Below are 26,606 nucleotides of genomic sequence, written 5' to 3'. Positions count from 1 at the left end.
AGTTTCCTTCTAGGGTGATGAAAACGTTCTGGAATTACTTATTGGGGATGACTGCACAACATGGTGAAGGTACTCAATGTCACTAATGGTAAATTTCACATACGCTTTACCATAATGTTTTAAAAGCTTTATTAGCTACATTATGTTATGATACTTAAATGTCATAATAATAGCATTCTGTACGCTTCACTAGGATCAAAACACTGGATTTATATACATCCGGAAGAGAATTTTTTCAGTGTAATTTGCAAATAAATTAATTTCTAAAAATCTGACAGAAAGGCTCTTAAATCTTAATTTCAACCTAAGAAGGGAGTGAGAAACACTGAGAGCCATGAGGGGAGAGTTAACAGGAACTCCCCCCCATCTGGTGCATGGCAGGCATTCCACAAATGTTTTCTAAAAGTTTAAATAGATATCTTTTCATGAACTCTCTAATATTTGGAATTGTTAATAAGTCTTACTCAAAAACAAATATTCAATAAAATGGTATTTAATTTTACTGTGACTAGATAATAAATTTTCATGTAATTTTTTTATTTTTTAACTGGAGTAAAACAAAATCAAATGCCATGAAAAATTATAGGCTACTTACAGCATTTTCATCATTCTGAGTCTTAAAGAACTTGTAAGAACACACCACCTCTCCCATCACAGCCTTTGTCCTCATTCCTAAGGCATAGGAGAGTATCATGTTTATTTTGTATCTTCTCTTGGGGCTGAACAAAGCGCAAGCCTCTTGAAGAAATGCCGTATTGACTGATGTGGGTATTGGCATCATCGCTACACTTCACTGCCACCCTCATTTCCCCCTAGTCCTGGGTAATTATTTGGGCTAACGAGGTACAATTTAGAGAGCAAACCCAGGGAAGCTCGGGAAGCAAATCTAGTGCCCTGGATCTTTGCCCAGGCTCAAGCTGGTTCCATTTCACCATATTTCTTTGTGGATAATAAACAATTATGTTTAATTGAGGTATTTTCACATAGTTTTGAGGACAGCAAAAATCACCTGGTGGCCATCAAGCAGACCATCCAGAGGCAAAACTCCTTATCTGAGGAAGTCAGAAGTCATTAGACAGGGCGCCCTATTATCTAAAGCCAGCATCTGGTACTAGGCTTTGTTACCAAAAATGTATTTAATATAAGTAATTAGAACTTTTTATACATCTCCAGAATGAATGTGTGTGAAAAGTTACTGTGCAACCCTTGCTAACATCAAGGCACCAAAACGTCTACAAATGTAATCATTTACCATGGCTTGTGTAACAAATGTGGTCAAAATTACCCTTAAGGTCCATAAATACCTTGTTATTAGTCCATTTTCACACTGCTCTAAAGAACTCACACCTGCAATCCCGGCACTTTGGGAGGCTGAGGCGGGGGGGGGGGATTGCTTGAGCTCAGGAGTTCGAGACCAGCCTGGGCAACATCTTGACACCCCTGTCTGTACTAAAAATACTAAAATTAGCTGAGAATAGTCCCAGCCACTTGGGAGGCTGAAGTGGGAGGATCATTTCAGGCCAGGAGACGGAGGTTGCAGTGAGCTGACATTGCACCACTGCACCCCAGCCTCAGTGACAGAGACCTTGTGTCAAAAAAAAAATAGTTAACTTAAATGAGTACTGATTTTCAGGGAGACGTTCACCTTCAGGGAAAAAAAGGAGAAACAAAAAGGATGTAGAGTAAATCTGGGGGTTGATTGGTTGATTTTGTTTTGAGACTGGAGTGTAATGGCCGGATCATAGCTCACTACGTCCACAACTTCCTGGGCTTAGGCAGCCACCCCAGCCTCAGCCTCAGCCTGTCAGCAGCTGGGACTAGAGGCATGCACCACTACCTTTGGCTAATTTTTTTTTTTCTGTTTTTATTTTTTGTAGAGACAGGATCTCACATTGTTGCCCAGGCTGGTTTCACACTCCTGGGGTCAAGCAATCTTCCCGCCTCCTCTTTCCAAAGTGCTGGGATTGGAGGCCTGAGTCACCACACTGACCTGGCGCAAATTTTGTGGAAGGAAAGAGGTCCCAGCTTAGTGGTAGCTGGAGTGATGAGGTTAGGGAGAAGCTGTCACTCAGAGCCATCTCTGCAGTGACAAGAATAACTGTGTTGTGTGAGAACTTCAGAGAAGAAAAATGTTGGGTAATAAGTTTGGCAAAAGCTGACCTACTTATTTCTGATTCCGTATCAGAAACTCAGTAGCAAAGCAGCAGAGAAGGACTGGGAGAGTGAGTTAATCCAATAGAGAATCCCTTTACCTCAGAAACTTTCTGATCTAACGCATTGAGCAAAACAGTAGGGAGACTGAGATCCTATACAGTAATAGATGATAAAACAAAGGAGGGGAGAGAATGGTAGTTTCCTTAAGGCCACATACGGGGGTATATTGAAGCACTTACCTTTTTATCTATTGTTACACCTTCACATAATTCGCTTCCACTAATTATTCACTGAATATAAATAGGAAATATATGTGGTCTTTGAGGTAAACCATCTGCAAGGTATTGGAGTGTGCATTTATAGTATCACAGATTCTGAAACACAGAACAGAAAGAATCCTTGCGGCTTCCTTGTTCACATGTTGGTGCGGGTGGCCTAGGAGAGTGGACTAGGGTGGAAAACCTGGGCACGGAAGAGGGAAAGCCGGGATACCCTCAGAAAGTAGTGAGCGGCCCAGGCTGACTGCAGCATGGAACATGTGCAGAGGGATGGAGGGAACTGTCCGCCAATTTACTGTTTTTAAAATTAATTTTATCGTTAAAGTTTGTAATTCATTGTTTCAAATTTAAAATGCCAGCCATTCAGTGCTGGGATAAAGACTGCTAGCAGAATAAATAAAATAATAATAAAACTAATTTTTAAAATGCCAGTCATGCCTTCTGTCTGTACCTGACTAATATGGATGCTAGATGCAGTGGCTCATGCCTGTAATCCCAGCACTTTGGGAGGCCACGCAGGAGGATCACTTGAGGCCAGGAGTTCGAGACCAGCCTGGAAACACAGGGAGACTCCCGTCTCTACAAATAATTTTTTAAAAAATTAGCCAGGCGTGATGGTGTGCACCTGTGGTCCCAGCTACTCAGGAGGCAGAGACAGGAGGACTGCCTGAGCCTGAGAAGTCAAGGCTGCAGTGAGCTGTGATCAGCCTGGGTGACACGAGTGAGACCTTGCCTCAAAAAATAAAAAGTAAAATAAAATATATGGAGACATAGCAGCTGGTCATAAAACTGCAAGAGATGCAATCAGCAAGCAGGCCCCCATACACTCAGTCTACCTGCTCCTCCCTCCCGACCTTGTTTAAGTAGCCATACGGACTGCTTCCAGCTAAAATACATTAATACATTAACTAAGCAGTCGATTTTCTCTTCTCCCAGCAATATTACAACATATTTTCTTTAAACAAAATCACAACTTTTTTTTTTTTTTTTTTTGAGAAGGAGTCTCGCTCTGTTGTCCAGGCTGGAGTGCAGAGGCGCAATCTCGGCTCACTGCAAGCTCCACCTCCCGGGTTCAAGTGATTCTCCTGCCTCAGCCTCCTGAGTAGCTGGGATTACAGGTGTGCGCCACTACATCCGGCTACTTTTTTTGCATTTTCAGTAAAGACAGGGTTTCACCATGTTGGTCAGGCTGGTCTCAAACTCCTGACCTCGTGATCTGCCCGCCTTGGCCTCCCAAAGTGCTGGGATTACAGGCGTGAGCCACTGTGCCTGGCCTCAATTTTTATTTTAGTTAGGGGGATACAAGTGTAGGCTTATTACATGGGTATATTGTGTGATGCTGAGGTTTGGGGTACGGATGATCCTGTCACTTAGGTGGTGAGCACAGTACCCAATAGGTAGTTTTTCAGCCCACAGTCCCTACCTACCTCCCTTCCCTCTCTGGGAGTCCCCAGTGTCTATTGTTCCATCTTTATGTCCTTTATAACAGATTTTCAAATGCTATTGATATTTTACTCAATATTTGAGTTGTGGAGGAATTTTATAATTTATTTACATTACATAAATCCTTCACGATGAGAAATAGTCATTGCAAAGATTGTACCAGATGATTGCTCAGATCCCTTCCAGCTGCAGTATTCACTAAGGTAGGTTGAATATCATATGACTGTCTCTTGGGAACCCACCCAGCAACTATAACATCTTTGAATGTGAATCCCAGCCAGAACCTGGAATGCCACAGGAGTTGTTACTCCATTGCTTGAACTACAGTCCAGTGATTCTCAACTACAGTGTCATGGTAGGATTACTTGAAGAAATTTTAAAATACATAGATGCCTGCACTTCACTCTAGGTGTGACATCTTGGAATGCCAATCCCAGCCAGAACCCAGGTGATTCTAATGTGCAGCCACATTTAGGAGGATGACCAGGCCCCATTCCACACAATGGTGCCTTAGGCTCCTCGCATACTGCGTCCCTAACTTACCAACTTCTTCATATCTGGGCCCTTTGTGTTATTCCATGAGCAAACTTTTCAAGCACCCTCAGGCACGTTTACAAGAGCCATTCATTTACATAAATATGAGATTACAAATCTTTTTTTTTTTTTTTGAGACAAGGTCTCACTCTGTCTCCCAGACTGGAGCTTAATGGTGTGATCTCGGCTCACAGCGACCTCCGTATCCTGGGCTCAAGCAATCCTCCTGCCTCAGCCTCCCAAGTACCTGAGACTACAGGCAGGTGCTACCATGCTTGGCTAATTTTTGTATTTTTTTTTTGTAGAGTCGGGGTATCACCATGTTGGCCAGGCTGGTCAAGAACTCCTGGCCTCAAGAGATCTGCCTGCCTCGGCCTCCCAAAGTGCTAGGATTACAGGTGTGAGCCACCTAAAGTTCCCTGAAGACAACTACTAGGTACTTTACTAGTTTTATTAAGGCGGTGCAAGATACACAATTTAATTTATTTTAAAACATCATACCATGTGGAGGTTTCTACTAATTTAGTTGAGCTTTCCCAAATTATACCAAATCAGTGAGGCTGACAAATAATAGTATTTTTGTAAAAGAAATTGAATATTTTAATCAAAGTTACTTAAAGAGATATTTGTGAGAGTCTAAAATGGATCGTAGCTTTTAAAGCCATGAACAACTCAGCAGACATTGGTTTCTGGGTACCATGTTTGAGTAGATTATTCAGAAGAATCATCCTGCTTAAAACAACCACAAATTCAGAATGAAACATAAAATATGTTGTCTTTAAAGCATTAAAGCACAGACAAAATTTTCAGGATTAAGAGGACAAAAATCTAAGTGAAAGCCAGCTGGGTGCAGTGGCTCATGCCTGTAATCCTAGCACTTTGGGAGGCCCAGGCAGGATCGCTTGAGCCCAGGAGTTTGAGACCAGCCTGGGGCAACATAGTGAGACCTGTCTCTACAAAAACCACAAAAATTAGCCGGGTATGGTGGTGCATGCTTGTAGTCTCAGCTACTTAGAAGCTGAGGTGAGAAGATTGCTTGAGCCTGGGAAGTTGAGGCTCCAGTGAGCCAAGATCACACCATTGCACTGCAGCCTGGGTGATAGAGCAAGACTCTGTCTCAAAAAAAAAATTCCAAGTGAAAGGAGAGAAGACATGGAAAAATAAGCAGAGAACTGAAGCTCTTTTGCCCCAAGGGCATTTGCCAAACTCTCAAAAATTCCCCTTCGGTTCTGTTGACCTCCCGGGAGATGGAATAGAGAACTCAAAACCTAGGACCTGTCCAAGGTGGGAAGATCCTACTTCTATATAGCTGGGACCTTTAAGTACTACAGCTTCGAAGGTAAGGACAAACCGGAAGCACACCTACCTCACTCCCCATTATCAGGAGACTACAAAAAAGGAAAGGAAATCCATTGGAATATCTAGGAAGATGTGACCAGAAACCAGTCTCTCTGGAAAGTTGCAGCCCAGATTCACATTACTTGGGAAAAAGAATCTGAATAATGCTATTTATTTAAAGAAAATCTTCCCACAAAGAAAACTCTAAACTGGGCGTGTTGGCTCACTCTTATAATCCCAGCACTTTGGAAAGCTGAGGCGGGTGAATCACTTGAGCTCACAAGTTCGAGACCAGTCTGGGCAAAATGGCAAAACCCCATCTCTACAAAAAATAAAAAAAATTGGCCAGGTGTTGTGGTGCACACCTGTAGTCCCAGCTACTTGGGAGGCTGAGTTGGGAGGATCACTTGAGCCCAGGAGGCAGAGGCTGCAGTGAGCCGAGATCACCCCACTTCACTCCAGCCTGGGCGACAGAGTGAGACCTCATCTCAAAAAAAAAAAAAAAAAAGAAAGGAAAAGAAAAGAAAACTCTAGGCCTTGACATTTTCATTGGCATTTTCTACCAGTCAAGGAAGACTATCTTTCTGAAACGTATTTAAGCAGAATAATGAATACCCAGGAAATTAAGCACAGAAAATATCACAAGGAAATGCCCTAGCTACACAATTTCAGTACAACATTTGTCATTCATATTACCTTCAACAATGCTAAAACGTGTTCATTTCATTACACTAAGCAATTCTATAATTACTCAAAATATGGTGAAAGACTTTCTTCTCTATTTCTGTCTAGTCTTTCATATTGCTCACGAGATTGACTGCCATTACTACAGTGTGTTAAATAATGGTTCAGCATTTCAGAAAGTATTGTAATACCTAAAAATATTAAACGATAGTCTATTCACAGGAATCAAAACCACAGTACATCCACATCTGCATACTGGTGACAAGTCGTCTGACCATAATAAAATAACAACTTAATATTATATATTTTAATAGTCATAATTTTTAAATTATTCTCTCTTATTGGTAATAAAAATTATTCAGGTCAATTTTTCTTTGGCTTATCCAGCAGATGTTTTAGATTATATCAAAGTGTTAAAAATCACGCTAACTTATGATTCTTGGTTGTTTGCTGATACTGCATAGTTAATGCTATTGAGCACATTGTCATTTTTTCAACTATTTCCATTGTGCTTAAGATTTGAGCTAAAGACGTTTCTGCACTGAATTATCTACATTCGTATAATAACCTGTGAGTACAGAATCCCAGGGAGCCAGCCAGGTGACTATTCAATGAAAGTTCATGATAAAATGTGGCAAGTATTATTGGAATAAGGAATATACTTAAAATTAAGGGTTTCATCTGTATGACTCACACCTGTAATCCAAGTGCTTCGGGAGGCTGAGGCAGGAGGATCGCTTGAGGCCAGGAGTTCAAAACCAGTCTGCACAACATAGCAAGACCCCATTTCCTAAACAAAAAAGAAAAAAAAGTTTTTAATTAAAAAAAAAAAAAAGATTTTTATCTGTAGTAAGGCAAAGTTTCCCAGACAAATACATATTTAAATGAGCACCTTTCTGAAGGACAAAGATAGAGAAAAATGCCCAATATAAGATTACACCTCAGCTTTGCAGGCCAAAAGACCTAAAAACTATAGCTCTGTAGTCAGCAAACTACAGCCCACAGGCCAACTCTGTCTGCTATTTGTTGTTATAAATAAAGTTTTATAGGAACACAGACATGCTCATTTGTTGATGTCTGTAGCAGCTTTCATGTTATGACAACAAAGTTGAATAGCTGTGACAGATATACTGTATCTTTTTCTTAGCATTTACAGAAAACATTTCCAACCTGTGCATGGGGGATCATTCTTCCATCACCTAGAATATGAGGCCTCTGAGAGGAGGAGAATGAGGGAAAAAACTACAAAGAAAATGGTAGCAAATACTAGCAAAGAAAATGGTAAGCCAAGGTAAAGCTTCCAATGATAAGAAAGTAATTGAAAGAAGAGACCACGAGGTGAAAGACTGAGGAATGTGGGCCTGAACTCCACATGTCAGGGTCACCCTAAGAAAGTCTCTAAGAGTCTCTGAGAAAGTTTTCTCTGGGTCTGAAAACAATTAGGGAATATCTTAGCTGTGGAGGCACTGAAGTGAAATTGAGTTAAAAATTCAAGTTTTATTAAATTGCTTTAGACTTGTTCATTTGATTATTTTAACATAGGGAGGATGAGTCAGCTTGATTATGTGACAAACACTGTGCTAAGCATTTCATATGTATGTTAACTCATTTAATTTTTACAACAGCTGTATGAAGTAGATATGACTATTCCCGGTTAATGATAGGGAAACTAGCTAGTAAATGTCAGAGTCAAATTTCAAAACCAACCAGATCTGTATGACCTTAGAGCCTTTTAAAAACTCTTTGCAAGATTGCTACATGGAGGTGAGTTTAAGCTGTCTACATTACACAGGATGATACATACTTAATGCCAAGATACGTCCTCACCACATCTGTGTTACATTTTAAGTTTTTACTTTTAGTGAGTAGAAACAGGCTATATAATTCTGCCTATTGTGTGCATGAATGGATACACACACAGAGAGCTTTCATAAGTGCCTTTCTATTTTCTTTTTAAATATGTTCTGTGAAAGGACAAAAGAAGGGCATTTTAGAAAGCATGGCATAGTTAATGACTTGGGTGCAGAGGGCTGTTGCTGTCAATAGAGCAGAGAGCAGGGATGCTGAGTTGAGCAGTCAGGAATGGAAATGAGAGGATGAGCCATTAGCAGGAAGTCATAAACCCATTATTAGAAGTTTCATGTCACTGAAGGCAGCCAAATGCTTCACAATTCTAAGGACTATGCATGGCCACCTAAGGAGGATGCGTCTGCTGCTGTGATGTATCAGACAGGGTCCAGTCGGGAGACAAAAACCACATGGTCATCTGAACAGGGAAGATTTTAAATAAATAATCATGCCCCATAACAGAGGACTGGACTCAGAAAGGATTGGCTAGTTATCAGGATCTGAGATTTGCTTTTGCCCTACTGGAGCTAATAAGCTGGACTGTTATGGTTTCATGGATGCTGGCAGAAGACATCCAGGGGTTGAAGAAAAAGGATTTTATTACTGAAGGCACAGAAAGCAGTAGGAATATCGTGTTGGGTTCACTTCCCTGTGCCCTTCAATTTCCCCAGGAACAAGACAGAGAATTCCAGGTGGGAATCCACGGAGCTTGGGAATTTCATTGCTTTTATAGTAAGTGATAGGCTCTCCTGCTCTTTGTCCTCGAGATTTCTCGCTGCAAACACAACTCTGAGAAATGGCCCAGGTAAACAGTAGTGGGCGGGGACGCTCAGAACCCGCAGCAGATTGCCTCTCCCCTTCCTTCTGCAATGTCTCCAGCACCCTCTACCGACAACATTTAGCACCGCGCAGGCTGGCAAAGGAGAAAAGGGCTCGTGTCCACTGAACCCAGGAGGTAGAGGTGGCAGTGAGCAGAGATCATGTCATTGCACTCCAGCCTGGGTGACAGAGAAAGACTTAGTATTAAAAAATATATATATATATATATATAAAAAATTAAGGAAGGGAAATGATTTTTTAAAATAAACTTTAAATTACTTAAATACTATCTATGTTTTGAGTAGACTTTTTTCATGTCTTTTAGCTACCTTAGCTCTGAGAACATAGTGGCGATCACACACACACACACACGCACACACACACACGTGTTAGAATGAATTGAATCACTGTCCCTTTTCTTCCCTGTTTTTGGACCATATCATAATTCAGCAGTGTCTGGTTCTGCTGATAAACATACATGCCAGTTTGTTTTTTGAGACGGAATTTTGCTCTTGTAGCCCAGGCTGGAGTGCAATGGCGTGATCTCGGCTCACTGTAACCTCCGCCCCCAAGGTTCAAGCGATTCTCCTGCCTCAGCCTCCCAAGTAGCTGGGATTACAGGCGCCCACCACCACGTACAGCTAATTTTTGTATTTTTAGTAGAGACAGGGTTTCACCACCTTGGCCAGGCTGGTCTCGAACTCCTGACCTCAGGTGATCTGCCTTCCTCGGCCTCCTAAAGTGCTGGGATTACAGGCGTGAGCCACCATACCCGGCCCCTTCCTTCATAATTCAATCGTAAAGCTATTAGGTAGATTATAGGAAGGATGGCATTCACAGTGGTGTCGAGAGGACTCACAGTGACCCAATGTGGGATACTGGAGTACAAGTGGGGTGAGGAGCATGGGGCTACAGCGGGGTGGCCTGGCACAGGGTCTCAGACCCCCATCAGAGTAAGGACAGCATCCACACAGCACAGCAGCCTGGCCCGGACTGTCAGAGCCTGAGCAGGATGAGGGAGATATCCACACCTGAGAACAGCCCAGCACCTGGGGGATTAGAGCCTGGGCATGATGGGGAAGGTGCCTGTCCAGGGGATAGCCTGCGGTGGCGAGTGAGCCAGGGTCCAGGAGGGAGAGGACAGCACCCCTGTGCATGGTGTGGGCTTTCAGAGCCCAAGCGGTGCGAGGAGGCCATCCGCGAGGGAGAACAGCCTGGAAAGGGGAGTGAGAGCCCAAGCAGGAAAACATGGGCCTCTGGGCCGGGGTGGGTGTGGTAGCAAAATTTGGAGATTGTTTCCATAGAAGATTGATCAAACTAGTAATTACCTTAAGGAAAATGAAAGACAAGGTTTTCACTGTTGGAGAAGGAAGTGACAAATACAGAAGAGGAAAAAACAAGGATGATCCCTATGGCATTGAATTGGAATTTGGCATATTGTTGTAAACTCGTGGTTTTCAAGATAGAGAGAGATAATAGATAAATAAATACATAATACATATGCAAATGTGTGTGTGTGTGTGTGTGTGTGTAGAAAGATAGGTATACAGACCAACAGATATTCCCTAACTCTGAACTGAGCCAGCCTGAGAATAGCAATAAATACACCTTATGTCCAGGTCTTAGCTTCTAAATGCCACTTTTTACCAAAAAAAAAAAAAATCTTCACTTTGGGAAGCCAAAGTGGGGAGGATCACTTGAGCCCAGGAGTTTGAGACCATCCTGGGCAATATAGTGAGTCCCTGTCTCTACAAAAAAATAAATAAAAAATTATGTGGGCATGGTGGTGTACCCCTGCAGTCCCAGCTACTTGGGAGGCTGAGGTGGGAGGATTGAGCCCAGGAGGTCAAGGCTGCAGTGAGCCATGATCATGTTGCTGCACTCCAGCCTGGGTGATGGAATGAGACCCTGTCTCAAACAAAAACAAACAAACAAAGAATAAAACATCTTGGAGAAATGGCTGATTCCAGAGCTGGGGCATGGAAAATACAAGGTGAACTGGGAACATCTTACCATCTAACCAAAAAACAAGGTTATGCTCAAAGACTGATGAAGATATGTGTGAAAGACATTGTGGCCCAGTTGGATGGGCTTCCACTGGCCAAACAGGAGACAATTTAAGCATAAAAATAAATAAGATCTCATATCCAGCATCTATATGGAACTTAAGCAAATTTACAAGAAAAAAACAACTCCATTAAAAAGTGGGCAAAGGACAAGAACAGACACTTTTCAAAAGAAGACATATATGCAGCCAAGAATCACATGAAAACAAAAAAACTCAGCATCACTGATCATTACAGAAAAGCAAATCAAAACCACAATGAGATACCATCTCACACCAGACTATCATTAAAAAGTCAAAGAATAACAGATGCTGGCAAGGTTGTGGAGAAAAAGGAACACTTACGCACTGTTGGTGGGAGTGTAAATTACTTCAACCATTGTGGAAGACGGTGTGGCGATACCTCAGAGACCTAAAGACAGAAATACCATTCAACCCAGCAATCCCATTACTGGGTATATACTCGAAGGAATAGAAATCATTCTGTTATAAAGACACACGCATGTGTATGTTCATCACAGCACTATTCACAATAGCAAAGACATGAAATCACCCTAAATGCCCATCAATGATAGACTGAATAAAGAAAATGTAGTACATGCACACCATGGAATACTATACAGCCATAAAAAAGAATGAGATCATGTCCTTTGCAGGGACATGGGTAGAGCTGGAGGCCATTATTCTCAGCAAACTAACACAGGAACAGAAAACCAAATACTGTATGTTCTCACTTATAAGTAGGAGCTAAATGATGAGAACCCATGGACACATAGAAGGGAACAACATACACTGGGGCCTAATGGAGGGTAGAGGGTGGGAGGAGGGAGGGGATCAGGAAAAATAACCAATGGGTACCAGGCTTAATACCTGGGTGATGAATTAATCCGTACAAGAAACCTCCATGACACAAGTTTGCCTGTATCACCAACCTGCACATGGACCCCTGAACTTAAAATACGTTTAAAACATTAAAGTAAAAAATGAGAGTCATGAACTATAACCATTTGAATAAAATAGGAACACATATATATATAAATAAAATAAATACATAGATTGGAAGTTTGATGAGGAACAAGATGTTTACATCGTTTTAAAGTAGCTCCCCCCAAATATTTACTTTCTTCAAAGGTCAGAGAGTAACTTTCAGTTGAGAAGCCTTGCAGACATCACCTGAATTAAGTGATCAAACTGTACACATCGGCCAGCACGATGGCTCACGCCTATAATCCCAGCACTTTGGGAGGCCGAGGCAGGTGGATCACCTGAGGTCAGGAGTTCGAGACCAGCCTGCCCAACATGGTGAAACCCCCTCTCTACTAAAAATACAAAAATTAGCCAAGCATGGTGGCAGGTGCCTGTAATCCCAGCTACTTGAGAGGCTGAGGCAGGAGAATCACTTGAATCCAGGAGCCGGAGGTTGCAGTGAGCTGAGATCATGCCACTGCACTCCAGCCTGGGCAATAAGAGTGAAACTCCATCTCAAAAAAAAAAAAAAAAAAGTTCATCATCAATAATGGGGCAAATGAAAATCTTGCCTAAACTATGGAGACAGTAAAAAGATCGGTGGACACTAGAGGTTAGGGGAGAGGGAAGGATGAACAGACAGAGCACAGGGCTTTTTCAGGGCAGTGAAACTATTCTGTATGACACTATAATTATGGGTACATGTCATTATGCATTTGTCCAAACTCGTAGAATGCATCACACCAAGACTGGACCCTAGCGTAAACTGTGGACTTTGGGTGATGATGTGTCAATGTGGGCCTCAGTTGTAACAAATGTAGCACTCTGGTGGGGGATGTTGACAATGGGGAAGGCTAGGCATGTGTAAGGCAGCGGATATATGTGAACCCTCTACCTTCTGCTCAATTTTGCTGTGAACCTAAAAAACACAATCTATTTCTTTAAAAGATCTTACCCCACGTGATAGGATGCAATGAGAACACAGTATCACTTCTGCGATGTTCCTGCCAAAGATGCATAATCTGGATCTAATCATAATAAAACATCAGACAAACTAAAATGGCAGGTTATCCTACAGAATAGCTAGCTTGGAACTTTCAAATGTGCTAAGAGATGAGATTTGAGGAAAGACTAACTGTACTAGATTGAAGAAAAAAGAGACATGAGGCCGGGCGTGGTGACTCACATCTGCAATCCCAGCACTTTGGGAGGACGAAGCAGGTGGATCACTTGAGCTCAGGAGTTCGAGACCAGCCTGGCCAACACGGCAAAACTCCATCTCTAAAAAATATACAAAAATTAGCAAGGTGTAGTGGTATATGCCTGTATTCCCAGCTACTTAGGGGGGCTGAGGCAGGAGGATTGCTTGAACCCAGGAGGTCGAGGCTGCAATGAGCCAAGATCTCCCCACTGAACTCCAGCCTCAGTGACAAAGTGAGACCCTGTCTCAAACAAAACAAAACAAAAAAGAAGCATGACAGCTCAAAGCAGTGCAAAATCCTGGATTGAATCCTTTTGCTATAAAGGACATTATTGAAACAACTGTCAACTTGAATGGCTCTGTGAATTAGACGATAGTAATGTATCAGTGTTAACTGCCTAACTTTTATGATTGTATTGTGGTTTTATAGATGAGTGTCTTTGTAGGAAATACAAACTATTCCAGGGTGATGGACCAGCATGCTGGCAACTTATTCTCAAACAGTTCAGGGGTAAAGGTCTATTTAAACTATACTCTCAGTTTTTCTATAATTTTCTGATTGGTTCAAATTTTGGTTAAATAGTAAAAAAACAAAAATAGTCCATTTTCAGCTTGATACATGTTCTCCACATCCTAGGCTTCCTCCTTCCAGCTTCCACACAGCAAATATTTTTGTCTTCCTCAGAGGCATAAGAAACATTGGTAGAGTTGAAAATAATCTACAAATAACTGATTATTGAAAACTGTACATCTGATATCAGAACTGCCAGTGAAGGTTCTCTGCACATTACCTCATCAACTCTTTCATCCCAGGAGTATGGGATGAATTTTATGAAAACGATCCATATTTGTGACATTGCAAATGAAGCAGATGAAATTGTCTTTTCCATTTGTTCCTTTTGGGGAATTCTTAGAAGTAAATTGATACCCTTCCCTGTGGAAGAGATAAGAGAAAGTGAATGAAGGTTTGAAAAGAAGCACCGAGACCTTCAAAATTATCATTTTTATGAGTTTAAGGTGATGTTTACATTAAAATAGCTTGCCAGTGATGAGCCAATGAAGGGAAAAGCTTACTTCTCAGTCAGTTATGATTTCCAGGGCAGAGGAAAAGTAACAAGGAGACAGGGTCAAAGGAAGTGAGAAGATGAACAGAACTTTTAAAGTTTAAACTTAAAGAATAAAAACACAAGATAACCAGAAACAGGTTCATTTATGCTGAATACTCTATTTCCCAAACTTATCTTCTACCTGTCTCATTAATGTCTGTATTTCTGAGCTGTATTAAACATTCCATCTCCTTCATTCCCGCCTTCATTATTTTTCAGTCTTAAGAGAGGGTTGAAGGTGGTGTGGTGGCTCACACTTATAATCCCAGCAATTTGAGAGGCTGAGGCAGGAGGACACTTGAGCCCAGGAGTTCCAGTCTGGGCAACATAGCAAGACACTGTATCTATTTTAAAAAAAGAAAGAAAAAAGAAAAAGAGGGTGTTGAGGCTAGCAGCAGCCACAGTTCGACTGTATGAAGGTGGGGTTGTGCTACTGAATCATGAGAGAACATGAGCAACTCATTTAGAATTTAGTGGGCAAAAGGAGACAATTATATTGTCTTCTTAGTCTTTCTTTGAAAATATTATTTTCATGATTCTTTTAAGCAAAGTACCCCATAAACAATTATTTTTATCTCTGAGCCATTATCACTCACAACCAACCCCACCATTCTGCTATATTTAGCATGCCGTGAAATCACAAACTACACAGGATCAGCTGCTTTTTGACATCTGAATCATGACAGAGAAATTAGAAAAATTAAATGTCTGAGTTCCAAATAAAATTTAAAATACAGTATATTAAAACTCAATATTTTAAGAAAATAATTGTATTTCCCTTTTCTTTTAAAAATTGATTTATTTATGCATAAATTAGCTGGGCATGGGGGCAGGCGCCTGTAATCCTAGCTACTCCGGAGGCTGAGGCACAAGAATCTCTTGAACCCGGGAGGCGGAGGTTGCAGTGAGCTGAGATTGGGCCATTGCACTCCAGCTGAGCGACAAGAGCAAAACTCCGTCTCAAAAAAAAAAAAAAAAAAGATTTATTTAGAGAAATGTGGGAGGCTTCTTCGGCAAGGTTAGTATTTCTGAAAGAGAGTACTTTCTCTCTTAAAAGACTGCATCCACTCTGGAGAAGCACCCAGCTGTTCCTTTTGAAACTAAGCATGGACTCATCCTATGATCCAGCAAGGGCACTCTTGGTGTTACTCATGATGCCCCAGAGGAAACGAAGACTGACTCCCAGCAGCTTCATTCATAACAGTCCAACACTGGGAGCTACCCAAGTGTCCTGCAATGGTGAATGGTTAAAGAACCTATGGGACATCCATACCATTGAATACGATCCAGTCATAAAATGCAACAAACCCTTCATACAGGCAACAACTTGGAGGAACCTCAAGGAAATTATGCTGAGTGAAAAAAAAAAAAAAAAAGCCAGTCCCAAAAGGGTACATACAACATGGTTCTATTTTTGTAACATCCAAAAACTAACCTAATTATAGAGATGAAGAACAGATTAGGAACTGTCAGAGGTTAGAGATATGGGGAGAGAATGAATGTGGCTGTAGAGGAATAGCTCTAGGGAGTCTTGTGATGGTAGTATAGTCTCTTGATTGTGGTTGTGGTTATGCAAGGCTATGGATGTGGCAAAATTGTATAAAGTTACACACACACACACAAGTGCATATGTAACTGGTGAAATCTGATTAAACTGTATGTTTTGGACCAGTGTGAATTTCTTGGTTTTGATATTATATTACAGTTGTGTAAGATGTTTATATTTAGGAGGCTGAGAAAAAGGTACGTGAGAATGTCCTGGACATTTCTTTGCAACCTCCTATAAATCTATCATTATTTCAAAAGAAAAATTTAAAAAAGCCCATGTACACACATTAAATCTTTGTATTTAAGGTGACTTTTTTGAAGATACAAAGACGAGCAGGGGAGCAGAGGAAGGAATTGCTAGCTATTTGGTATGGCCATAGCAATATGGCAGCATTTCCTATGAACAGCATATTTTTAATATCTTAACCAGGAAGATAAAAATGTGTTCTGTATTCAGGGATAGTCACAGGGTTTCAAAGACCTGATGTAACCAGAGTGTGTTAAGGCCTCAGCTCTGTGTTATACCTGCCAACCTTCTAAGGGTATGGGTATCACATAGAAGAAATCTAAGGACAGCTTTCAGGGTCTTTGATCATTCCTCCTCTGTAAGTCTGATCCTGAGTGTTTATTAAAGAATGTTTCAGTAAATCGGTTACATTACTTGCCCACCATTTTCACTCCTCCAGAAGATTATTTCTCAAACAATAACAAGTTTTTTCTAGGTTCCAAATATATCCATTGTTGGGCATTTTTAAATACCACTAGAGTATTCTTATATCTTTTTATTAAGAAAAATTCAGATTTCTGGTACGTTTTCAAAACCTGAAGTCTCTAGCTACTTGTGACATTTTCACATCTCTTATGCTGATTTTTCCTATTCTCTTATTTCCTTAATTTTTAAAAAACTTTTTTATTTCACTAGCTTTAGGGGTACAAATGGTTATTGGTTCCATGGATGAAGAGTGGTAAAGTCTGGGCTTTTAGTGTACCAGTCATCCCAATAGTGTACATTGTACCCAATAGGTAGTTTTTCACCCCTCATCCCCCTTTCACCCTCCCCCTTTCTTATTTACAGAGTCTCGCTCTGTCACCCAGGCTGGAGTGCTGTGGCATGATCCTGGCTCACTGCAACCTCCATCTACTGGGTTCAAGCGATTCTCCTGCCTCAGCCTTCCGAGTAGCTGAGATTACAGGTGCATGCCACCATGCCCAGCTAAATTTTTTTGTATTTTTAGTAGAGATGGGATTTCACCATGTTGGCCAGGCTGGTTTTGAACTCCTGATCTCAAGTGATCCACTCAAAGTGTTAGGATTGCAAACATGAGCCACTGCGCCCAGCCCATCCTCCCCCTTTCTGAGTCTCCAGTGTCCTTTATACCACTCTGTATACTTTTGCATACCCATAGCTTAGTTCCCACTTGTGAAAACATGCGGTATTTGGTTTTTGTTCCTGTGTTACTTCACTTTGGATAATGGCCTCCAGTTCCATCCAAACTGCTGAAAATACATTATTTGGTTCTTGTTTATGGCTGAGTAGTATTCCATGGTATATATACATCACTTTTTTAAAAATAGAGACAGGGTTTCACTTTGTTGCCCAGGTTGGTCTCAAACTTCTGGCTTCAAGGGATCCTTCTGCCTCAGCCTCCCAAAGTGCTGGATTACAGGCATGAGCCACTATGCTTGACCTGTATACACCACACTTTCCTTCATCCACAAGCTGATGGTCACCTAGGTTGATTCCATATCCGCAATTGTGAATTGTGCTGCAATACACATACGTGCGCAGGTATCTTTTTGATATAATAATTTCCTTTCCTCCTTTTGGCATGCTTCTCCTCTGTCCTTTTGGGGAAAGTAGTATCTTCAATTTTTTATTTATTTATTTTTAAGACAGAGTCTCACTCTGTCGCCTCAGAGACATGGCCAGAAGTTTTGAAACCACCAGCATGAATTTTTGAGACAAGGGATACCCTTTGGCCCATGAGAGCTCCCCAGTGAAGACCTAAACACAGAGTTTTAAAGAAATTCAGATTTCCAGATAACAGTATCTTCTTAGATGTATTCAGAATGTGGGCAAGTCACAGCTTCTTCCTAAGGCTATTTATGAGACAAACGAAAAGCCTGGATCACAGAATTAAGTCAATTCAACTGGTGTTTTATGACAAGCTTTAATCTGATTTCCTAAAAAGCTAGTTTTGTTTGTTTGTTTTGTTTTTGTATTTGTTTTTTTGTTTGTTTGTTTTGAGATGGAGTCTTGCTCTGTCACCCAGGCTAGAGTGCAGTGGCACGATCTCAGCTCACTGCAACCTCTGCCTCCCTGGTTCAAGCAATCCTCCGCCTCAGCCTCCCAAGTGGCTGGGATTACAGGCGCCCGCCACCATGCCCTGCTAATTTTTTTTTGTATTTTTAGTAGAGACAGGGTTTCACCATCTTGGCCAGGCTGGTCTCGAACTCCTGACCTCATGATCCACCCGCCTCGGCCTCCCAAAGTGCTGGGATTACAGGTGGGAGCCACCGTGCCTGGCTGAAAAGCTAGTTTTCTTTAATCAAGAAAATCACATTAAAAGTAAAGATGTAATGTTTGTAGATGATAGGGTTTTTTTTAATTGAGGCAAAATTCACATCTCATAAAATTAACCATTTTAAAGTGAACAATTCAGTAGCATCTATTACATTCATATTGTTGTGCAACCACTACATCTAGTTCCAAAAGATTTTCACCATCCCAAAAGAAATACCCATACCCATTTAGCGGTTACTCCCCATTCTTCCCTCTTCTCAGCCCCCGCGACCACCAATATGGTTTCTATTTATAGAAATCTACCTATTCTGAATATTTCATATAAATGGAATCATACAGCCGGACCCTTTGTGTTAGGCTTTTTTCATTTAGCATGTTTTCAAGATTCATCTATGATGTAGCATGAATCATTACTTCATTTCTTCTTGTGGCTGAACAATATTCCATTGTATATACCACAGTGTGTTATTCAGGGACATTTGGATAGTTTCCTCCTTTTAGCTATTGTGAATAGTGCTGCTATGAACATACATGTACAAGTATTTGTTTAAGCATCTGTTTTCAATTCTTTGAAGGTATGTCACCTATGAATGGAATTGATGGGTTATATGGTAATTTTACGGTGTTTAATTTTTTGAGAAACTGCCAAACCAGTTTCCACAGCAACAGAGCCATTTTACATTCCTGTGCATTGAATTTTAAAAAAAGAAGCTATGAATCTTCAGAAATGAAGTAGGCTTTCCATCTGCTTCCTTGGATTTGGCATACTCTAGAATAAATCGGTGGTTCTCAACTCTGGCTCGACAACATAGGGAGCTCAAAAAGAAGAAGGTAACAGGCTCCATCTCTAGAAATTCTGTTTATTTCTAATAAATCTGGGTTGAGCCCATGCCACTCCAAGTGACCCTGAAGTAATTCTAATGGCTGCCAGGATCGAGAACTACTACTCTACATGAACTCAGGGGAAGTAGTGCAAGAATGTTTTCCCTACAGAATAAGAATCATTAAATTGTCATGGAAACAGAACTCATTTCCATTTCTTAATTCCCTTGGCTGTTTGATTCATAGCCATGTATCTGCACCTAGAATCATTCTTGGCACAGAATTGAACAAAAATATTGGCTTAATGTTGAATATCCAGTTTTATTTTAAGCTTAAATGGATCATATAAAACAGCAATTAATAATTTTAAATGACATCAGCATTTTTAGCTACCAATAGTTAGAAAACCAGAAGGAAACCTGAAATTCTCTGGTTAGATATTATTTTTAAATACACTATCTTTCTCTAGTTATTAATTACGTTTTTTAGACTTTCTATGTAATATTGGTAGAAAATGATTTATTTCCTCAAAAAACTTTATTTTATTTTATTTTTTATTTATTTTTTTATTTTTTTATTTTTTTGAGATGGCGTCTCACTCTGTTGCCCAGGCTGGAGTGTAGTGGTGCAACCTCGGCTCACTGCAGCCTCCACCTCCCAGGTTCAAGCGATTCTCCTGCCTCAGCCTCCCAAGTAGCTGGGATTACAGGCATGCACCACCACACCTGGCTAATTTTGGATTTTTAGTAGACATGGGGTTTCACCATGTTGGCCAAGCTGGTCTTGAACTCCTGACCTCAAGTGATCTGCCCACCTTGGCCTCCCAAAGTGCTGGGATTACAGGCATGAGCCACCGTGCCCAGCCTAAAATAGCCTTTATTTTAAAGTCTGTAAGGCTAAATGATAAATTGGAAGCAAAAATATAAGATGACCAAACAATCTTGACATTTTCTAGAATTGTAGTATGCAATAAAAAACCCTATATTTATATTTATTTATTTTTATAATGTGAATTCTATCTAAATTTCCCAGTTCTGTACTTAGTATTAAATGTTATTTTTCTCCATCCCCAATCTCACAGCTATCCCCCTTTCCCTTACCTTGGAAACTCTTCCTCCTCCACTTCAATCCCTGTGAATACATTTTTCTGATTTGCAGCAAACCATGCTATTAATTTTTTCAGTATCTTTCTGTTGAGTTTCACATAATCTTTACCAGTTTTTATAACAGATTCTGACAAATATTACTTTTTATAATGCCATCCTTTCCCAAATAAATTAGAGGTTTCTGAAAATTACTATAACAGGTATTTATTCATACTTAAATAATCAATTTTAAATAGCATAGCTATTAAAAGCTCTGTGCTCTTTAGAATTACCCTTCCTGCCCCACCCCCCTCCACACACACACACACACACACACACACACACACACACACACACAAAAACACGTTGTATAATGGCTTCACTAACTCTTCAATGAATATCTCCCAAACAAGTGGATGCCAGATTCCTTCCCAGAGGCCAGGTTGCATCATGTTCCTAGTTCTTACATTTTAGAATAGGAAGCCGAATTTCCCTTTTTTTCCAGAAATTATATTTACAAAAGATTATTCAGATAAGGATATAACCATTTGCAAAGGACACAAGTATTTTCAAAAGACTAGCACAAAGAAAAATATCTTTACGTTTCAAATAAATTATATTTCAAATGACTTAAAAATAAGTGTTTTGTAAGTTGGCCAAATCTGAAGCTATTTCTCCAATTAAAAACAGAAACTAGGCCTGGCACAGTGGCTCACTTCTGTAATCCCACTTTGGGAGGCCAAGGCAGGAGGATCACTTGAGCCCAGGAGTTCAAGACCAGCTTAGGCAACATGGCAAAACCCTATCTCTACAAAAACATACAAAAATTAGCCAGGTATGGTGGTGCGTGCCTGTGGTCTGAGCTACTTGGGAGGCTGAGGTGGGAGGATCACCCAAGCCTGGGAGGGCAAGGCTGCAATGAGCTGTGATCGCACCACTACACTCCAGCCTATGTGATAGAGTGAGACCCTGTCTCAAAAAAATAAATAAAATTTAAAAAAAAAGAAAGAAAAACAAAAACTATATACTTATTTGTTGGAGAACCTAAAACACATACATCAACAAGGACATCTTCCTCCAATGGATCATCATCATCCAGAAGATACTGACTTCGAATATCTTACTACAAAGAGAGTGTGAGAGAGAAACGGAAAGAGATAATGTCAGACCCAGATAAACACAATCTTTAGCAAATCTGGCCACATTTGCTGAAATAAGAATTCTGTCCATTGAACTTCAGTGACCTCCTGCCATTTCTTCCTCCTGATTAAAGGTTAACATATCTAAAGTATTCTAGCATATAGATCTTGATGACTTCATCAAGGGTAACTGTATCTTGATGCCTTGGCTATATTAAATAGGAGGTACTAACCACAGAAGGAATGAGAAAATGAATGAATGAACAAATAGACCCAATTGTTTTGTCCTAGGACTGCCCAGAGAAGGTGAAACAAGTAGAATCCCTGGCAACGTGTAAGCATAAGTAGCAGATCCTAACCAGATTTCTCAAATTAAGCCTTGGTGATCAGATGGAAGACCCCAAGGGGAATGACAATGACAGATACAGGGAATCCCCAGACCAGGGGTTGGGGTACACACAAGTGGGGGTTACAAGTGGGCTGACCTTGACAATGTGGTCACTGGATACAGAGGCATCAGGTGTCGTGCTCTGAGGTACATGGATGAAGCTGCAAACCATCATTCTCAGCAAACTAACACAGGAACAGAAAACCAAACACTGCATATTCTTATTCATAAGTGGGAATTGAACAATGAGAACACATGGACGCAGGGAGGGGAACATCACACACCAGGGCCTGTTAAGGGGTGGGGAGCAAAGGGAGGAAGAGAGAGCATTAGGACAAATACCTAATGCATGCAGGTCTTAAAACCTAGATGACGGGTTGATAGGTGCAGCAAACCATATGGCACATGTATACCTATGTAACAAACTTGCACGTATATCCCAGAACTTAAAGTAAAATTCAAAAAAAAAAAAAAAAGAAGTATAGACTCTCTGAATGTCAGGCTGGACTTCACAACTAGGATACTGAGGTTAGAAACTAAGTTATTTCATGCTCTTAGCAAAAATGGGCAGGACCAAGACACCGATCATCAGAGCCCACTGACTGTCAGAAGGTAGGGAGAAAATTCAGCCACTCGAGCTGCATCACCCAGTCTCTGAATGCTAACCAACTCAGGGCTTCAAGCATGTAGTTCAAAGAAGCTCACTTTGAAGGATATGTGGACAGACAGGAGGGAAATGTGGACAGTTAGCATAGCACCAGGCATAGAACTGGCCCTCAAAAAATATTTAAGCTCATGTGTCAGAACTAGAAAGGAACCAAAAGTCATTTAATCCAGTTCCACCAGTATCAGTTAGAATTCGTGTAGGCTGCTTGAAATTGAAAGCAGCATGACTTAAACAAGAAAATGGTTAACTTTATCTGTGTAAAGTAAGCCCATATAAGTGGCTTTTGAAAATTGATATAACAACAATGAATGTATATAATTACAAAAAGATAGGTGCAGCACCAGACAGGGTCAAATTCTTAGCACTGAAACAACCAAGGGAAACTCTCTACCTAGTCAGTGACAAACCAGTTCAAACTTCTGAGATCTTAATTTCTTTCTATCCTAATCCTAAGGAGTCTTGCTCTGAAGATTAGGGTTCAGTCCAACTGGGGGTGGGGGATGGGGAGGGAGGAAGGGAACAATAGCTCCCATCTCCAATCCCTCCTATTCAGTTACTATGTCAGATCTACCCAGAGGAACTCTACTGTCAATCTTCAAGTACAGATATCTTGGACAGAAATCAACTTTCAAAAATTTTCACTTTAGATACAAGAACCATAGGTAAAGTCCAGGCACGATGGCTCACTCCTACAATCCCAGCACTTTGGGAAGCCGAGGAGGGTGGATCACTTGAGGTCAGGAGTTTGAGACCAGCCTGGCCAACATGGTGAAACCCCATCTCTACTCAAAATCCAAAATTAGCTGGGCGTGGTGGTGCTCGCCTATAATCCCAGCTACTCGGGAGGCTGAGGCAGGAGAATTGCTTGAACCCGGGAGGCAGAGGTTGCAGTGAGCTGAGATCGCACCACTACACTCCAGCCTGGCTGACAGAGCAAGACTCTGTCTCATTTAAAAAAAAAAAAAAAAAAAAAAGGCTATTTCTAATAAGAGAGACAACTTTGGCCACTGGAGAATGTAAAGGAGGGGAAAAACACCTCAGTTTACCAAATTATGCTTTAAAACGACAAATTAAACATCAAAGAAGTTTCCAATGATGGTTGTTCCTCTTCTCAAATGTGCTATTGGAATTGATTTTTTTTTTTTACCAGCCTAGGGCAAAGAAGAGCTCTGCTTAAATGGGCCAAGCACATACAAACATGCCAAATGGACACGCTACCCCACCAAACTGTGAATTTAAAACAGCACTAGGTCCCAGGGACAGTAAATAAAATCACAATTATATACACCTATTAACTTCTCCCTTTTCAAACATTAGATAGGCTGCTCCAAAAGACAGAGGAATCCAGGAACATCAAATATAAATTACAGGAAATAAAATGGGGATCTGGCAACTGTAGTTACTGTTGTATCAGACATAGTTTCTGTATTAGATATTTGTAAAATGATCCTTGAGTAGTATGCCATAATTGGACTTACTTAGCAAGTTACTTACTAACTTTAATTTATTGGTATTAAAATACCAATAAATTTCAGCTTCAAACAGTAGTCAGAATAGAGACTGCACTTTACTTTCACTGTACTGCCATAAAGATATTTAAATTCTCTAATGTGTGTTATAATCTGATAAATAGTGTTTAAATAGGTTGCAGTTTCTCATTTTATTGATGACAGGCTCATTAAGGATGATTCAGAAACCATAATATTAGAAATTCTGTCTTCCTTCATTGCTTTCATGACTGAAGGGAACAGGGCACTAAAGAGAAGAACAGAGAAGTAATTTGCCCATAGAGACACAGCTCAAATCCAGAGAAGTAATTTACCCATAAAGACACAGTTCAAATACAGGTAATGTGGCTCTAGCACTCTGGCTCCTAACCACTGCTCTATGCCACATTAGAAATAAGAATGTTGACCAGGCACGGTGGCTCACACCTTTAATCCCAGCACTTTGGGAGGCCAAGGTAGTCGGATCACGAGGTCAGGAGATCGAGACCATCCTGGCCAACACGGTGAAACCCCGTCTCTACTAAAAATACAAAAATTAGCCGGCGTGGTGGCACGTGCCTGTAATCCCAGCTACTTGGGAGGCTGAGGCAGGAGAATCGCTTGAATCCGGAAGTCGGAAGTTGCAGTGAGCCAAGATCACCATTGCACTCCAGCCTGGCAACAGAACACCACCCCATTTCAAAAAAAGAAAAAAGAATGTTTGGTTGGGAGCAGTGGCTCACGCCTGTAATCCTAGCACTTTGGGAGGCCAACGCAGGTGGATTGCCTGATTTCAGGAGTTTGAAACCAGCCTGGGCAACACGGTGAGACCCTGTCTCTACTAAAATACAAAAAAAATTAGCCGGGCATTGTGGTGTGCACCTGTAATCCCAGCTACTTGGGAGGCTGAGGCAGGAGAATCACTTGAACCTGGGAGGCGGAGGTTGCAGTGAGCCAAGATAGCGCTACTGCAGTCCAGCCTGGATGACAGAGTGAGGCTCTGTTTCAAAAAAAAAAAAAAAAAAAGAATGTTCATTGTTGCATTTTCTAATTTAAATAACCTTGCTGGAAACTAAATGTCCATCAAAAAAAGAATGTATAAGTATATTGTGATATAGCCATACAATTGAATACTGTTTAGCTGTTACAAAGGTATGTGTCAACATGAGTCCCAGAAACATAATGTTGCATTTTTTTTTAAAGGTATGTGGCCAGGCACAGTTTCTCATGCCTGTAATCCCAGCACTTTGGGAGGCTCAGGCAGGAAGATCACTTGAGCCTAGGAGTTCCAGGCTGCAGTGAGCTATGATCATGCCACTGCCCTCCAGCATGGGCAACAGAGTGGGACTCTGTGTCTAAAGAATAAGTAAATAAATAACTAATTTAAAAGCATGTAAAACATGATTCAATATAAAACCGTGTATATATAAAAATTTGTCAAACAATTCTATATAGTCTATATATTCCTTCCATATATTCCACATAGTGTTTCCAGATACACACATACGTAGCAAAAGTATGAAAATATTCATAGCAACAATAAATACCAAAGTTGGGATAGTGGCTGCCTTTGAGAAATAGAATCAGGAAAAATAGGCATGGGGCCTTAAACTTACCTATAAGGTTTTATTTTTAAAAATGTATTAGGCCGGACACGGTGGCTCATGCCTGTAATCCCAGCACTTTGGGAGGCCGAGGCAGGCGGATCACCTGCGGTCAGGAATTCGAGACCAGCCAGACCAACATGGTGAAACGCCATCTCTACTAAAAAAGATACAAAATTATCCAGGCATTGTGGCGCATGCCTGTAATACCAGCTACTTGGGGGGCTGAGGCATGAGAATCGGTTGAACCTGGCAGGTGGAGGTTGTAGTGAGCAGAGATTGTGTCATTGCACTCCAGCCTGGGCAACAAGAGCAAAATCCAACTCAAAAAAAAAAAGTATTAAAGTCCTCATCAAATAAGGCACAATGCTAAGACTATTCAATCTTAAGTGATAAGCCAAGCAGAGTATTTATGGTATTTATTTTTTTATTGTTCTGTGTCCCTGAAATTTTACATGATAAAAGTCCAGCATTTGTTCACATTAAAATGGTTAATTTTATGTTATATGAATTTTACCTCAATAAATATTTTCTTTCTTTCTTTCTTTTTTTTTTTTTTTTGAGATGGAGTCTTACTCTGTTGCCCAGGCTGGAGTGCAGTGGCGTGATTTCAGTTCACTGCAGCCTCTGCCTCCCAGGTTCAGGCGATTCTCTGCCTCAGCCTTCTGATTAGCTGAGATTACAGGCATGTGCCACCACACCCAGCTAATCTTCGTATTTTCAGTAGAGATGAGGTTTCACCATGTTGGCCAGGCTGGTCTTGAACTCCTAGCCTCAAGTGATCTGCCCACCTCCCAAAGTATGGGGATTACAGATGTGAGCCACTGTACCTGGCCTCAATAAATATTTTCTTAATATTTAAAAATTCAGTTCAGGTGGAACTTAAAGCTCTCACAAACATCAATG

At 40.8% G+C, this 26,606-nt stretch overlaps 2 long non-coding RNA genes across 5 annotated transcripts in view; both read right to left on the bottom strand.

Moving 5' to 3' along the window:
- The window catches only part of LOC108585885, a 65,715-nt gene extending 58,535 nt beyond the window's left edge, over positions 1–7,180 (bottom strand). For 2 of the 3 annotated variants that reach the window (XR_004182808.1, XR_004182810.1), the window contains exons 1-2: positions 2,394–2,973; positions 596–672 (exon numbers count right to left, since the gene is read on the bottom strand). This is a non-coding gene — a long non-coding RNA (uncharacterized LOC108585885). Of the gene's footprint in view, positions 1–595; positions 673–2,393; positions 2,974–7,127 lie in introns of those variants that run through there. The other variant, XR_004182809.1, reaches the window with a different exon arrangement.
- Positions 7,181–7,192: 12 nt separating this feature from the next.
- LOC108585886 overlaps positions 7,193–26,606 on the bottom strand; it is a 45,859-nt gene continuing 26,445 nt past the window's right edge. The window contains exons 2-4 of one of the 2 annotated variants that reach the window (XR_004182807.1): positions 14,122–14,264; positions 13,085–13,410; positions 7,193–9,277 (exon numbers count right to left, since the gene is read on the bottom strand). This is a non-coding gene — a long non-coding RNA (uncharacterized LOC108585886). Of the gene's footprint in view, positions 9,278–12,653; positions 13,411–14,121; positions 14,265–26,606 lie in introns of those variants that run through there. The other variant, XR_001902448.3, reaches the window with a different exon arrangement.

The sequence above is a fragment of the Papio anubis genome, chromosome 3 (genome assembly GCF_008728515.1).
Source record: "Papio anubis isolate 15944 chromosome 3, Panubis1.0, whole genome shotgun sequence".
Taxonomy (NCBI): Eukaryota; Metazoa; Chordata; class Mammalia; order Primates; family Cercopithecidae; genus Papio; species Papio anubis.
This window is presented reverse-complemented; position numbering and strand designations above follow the sequence as displayed.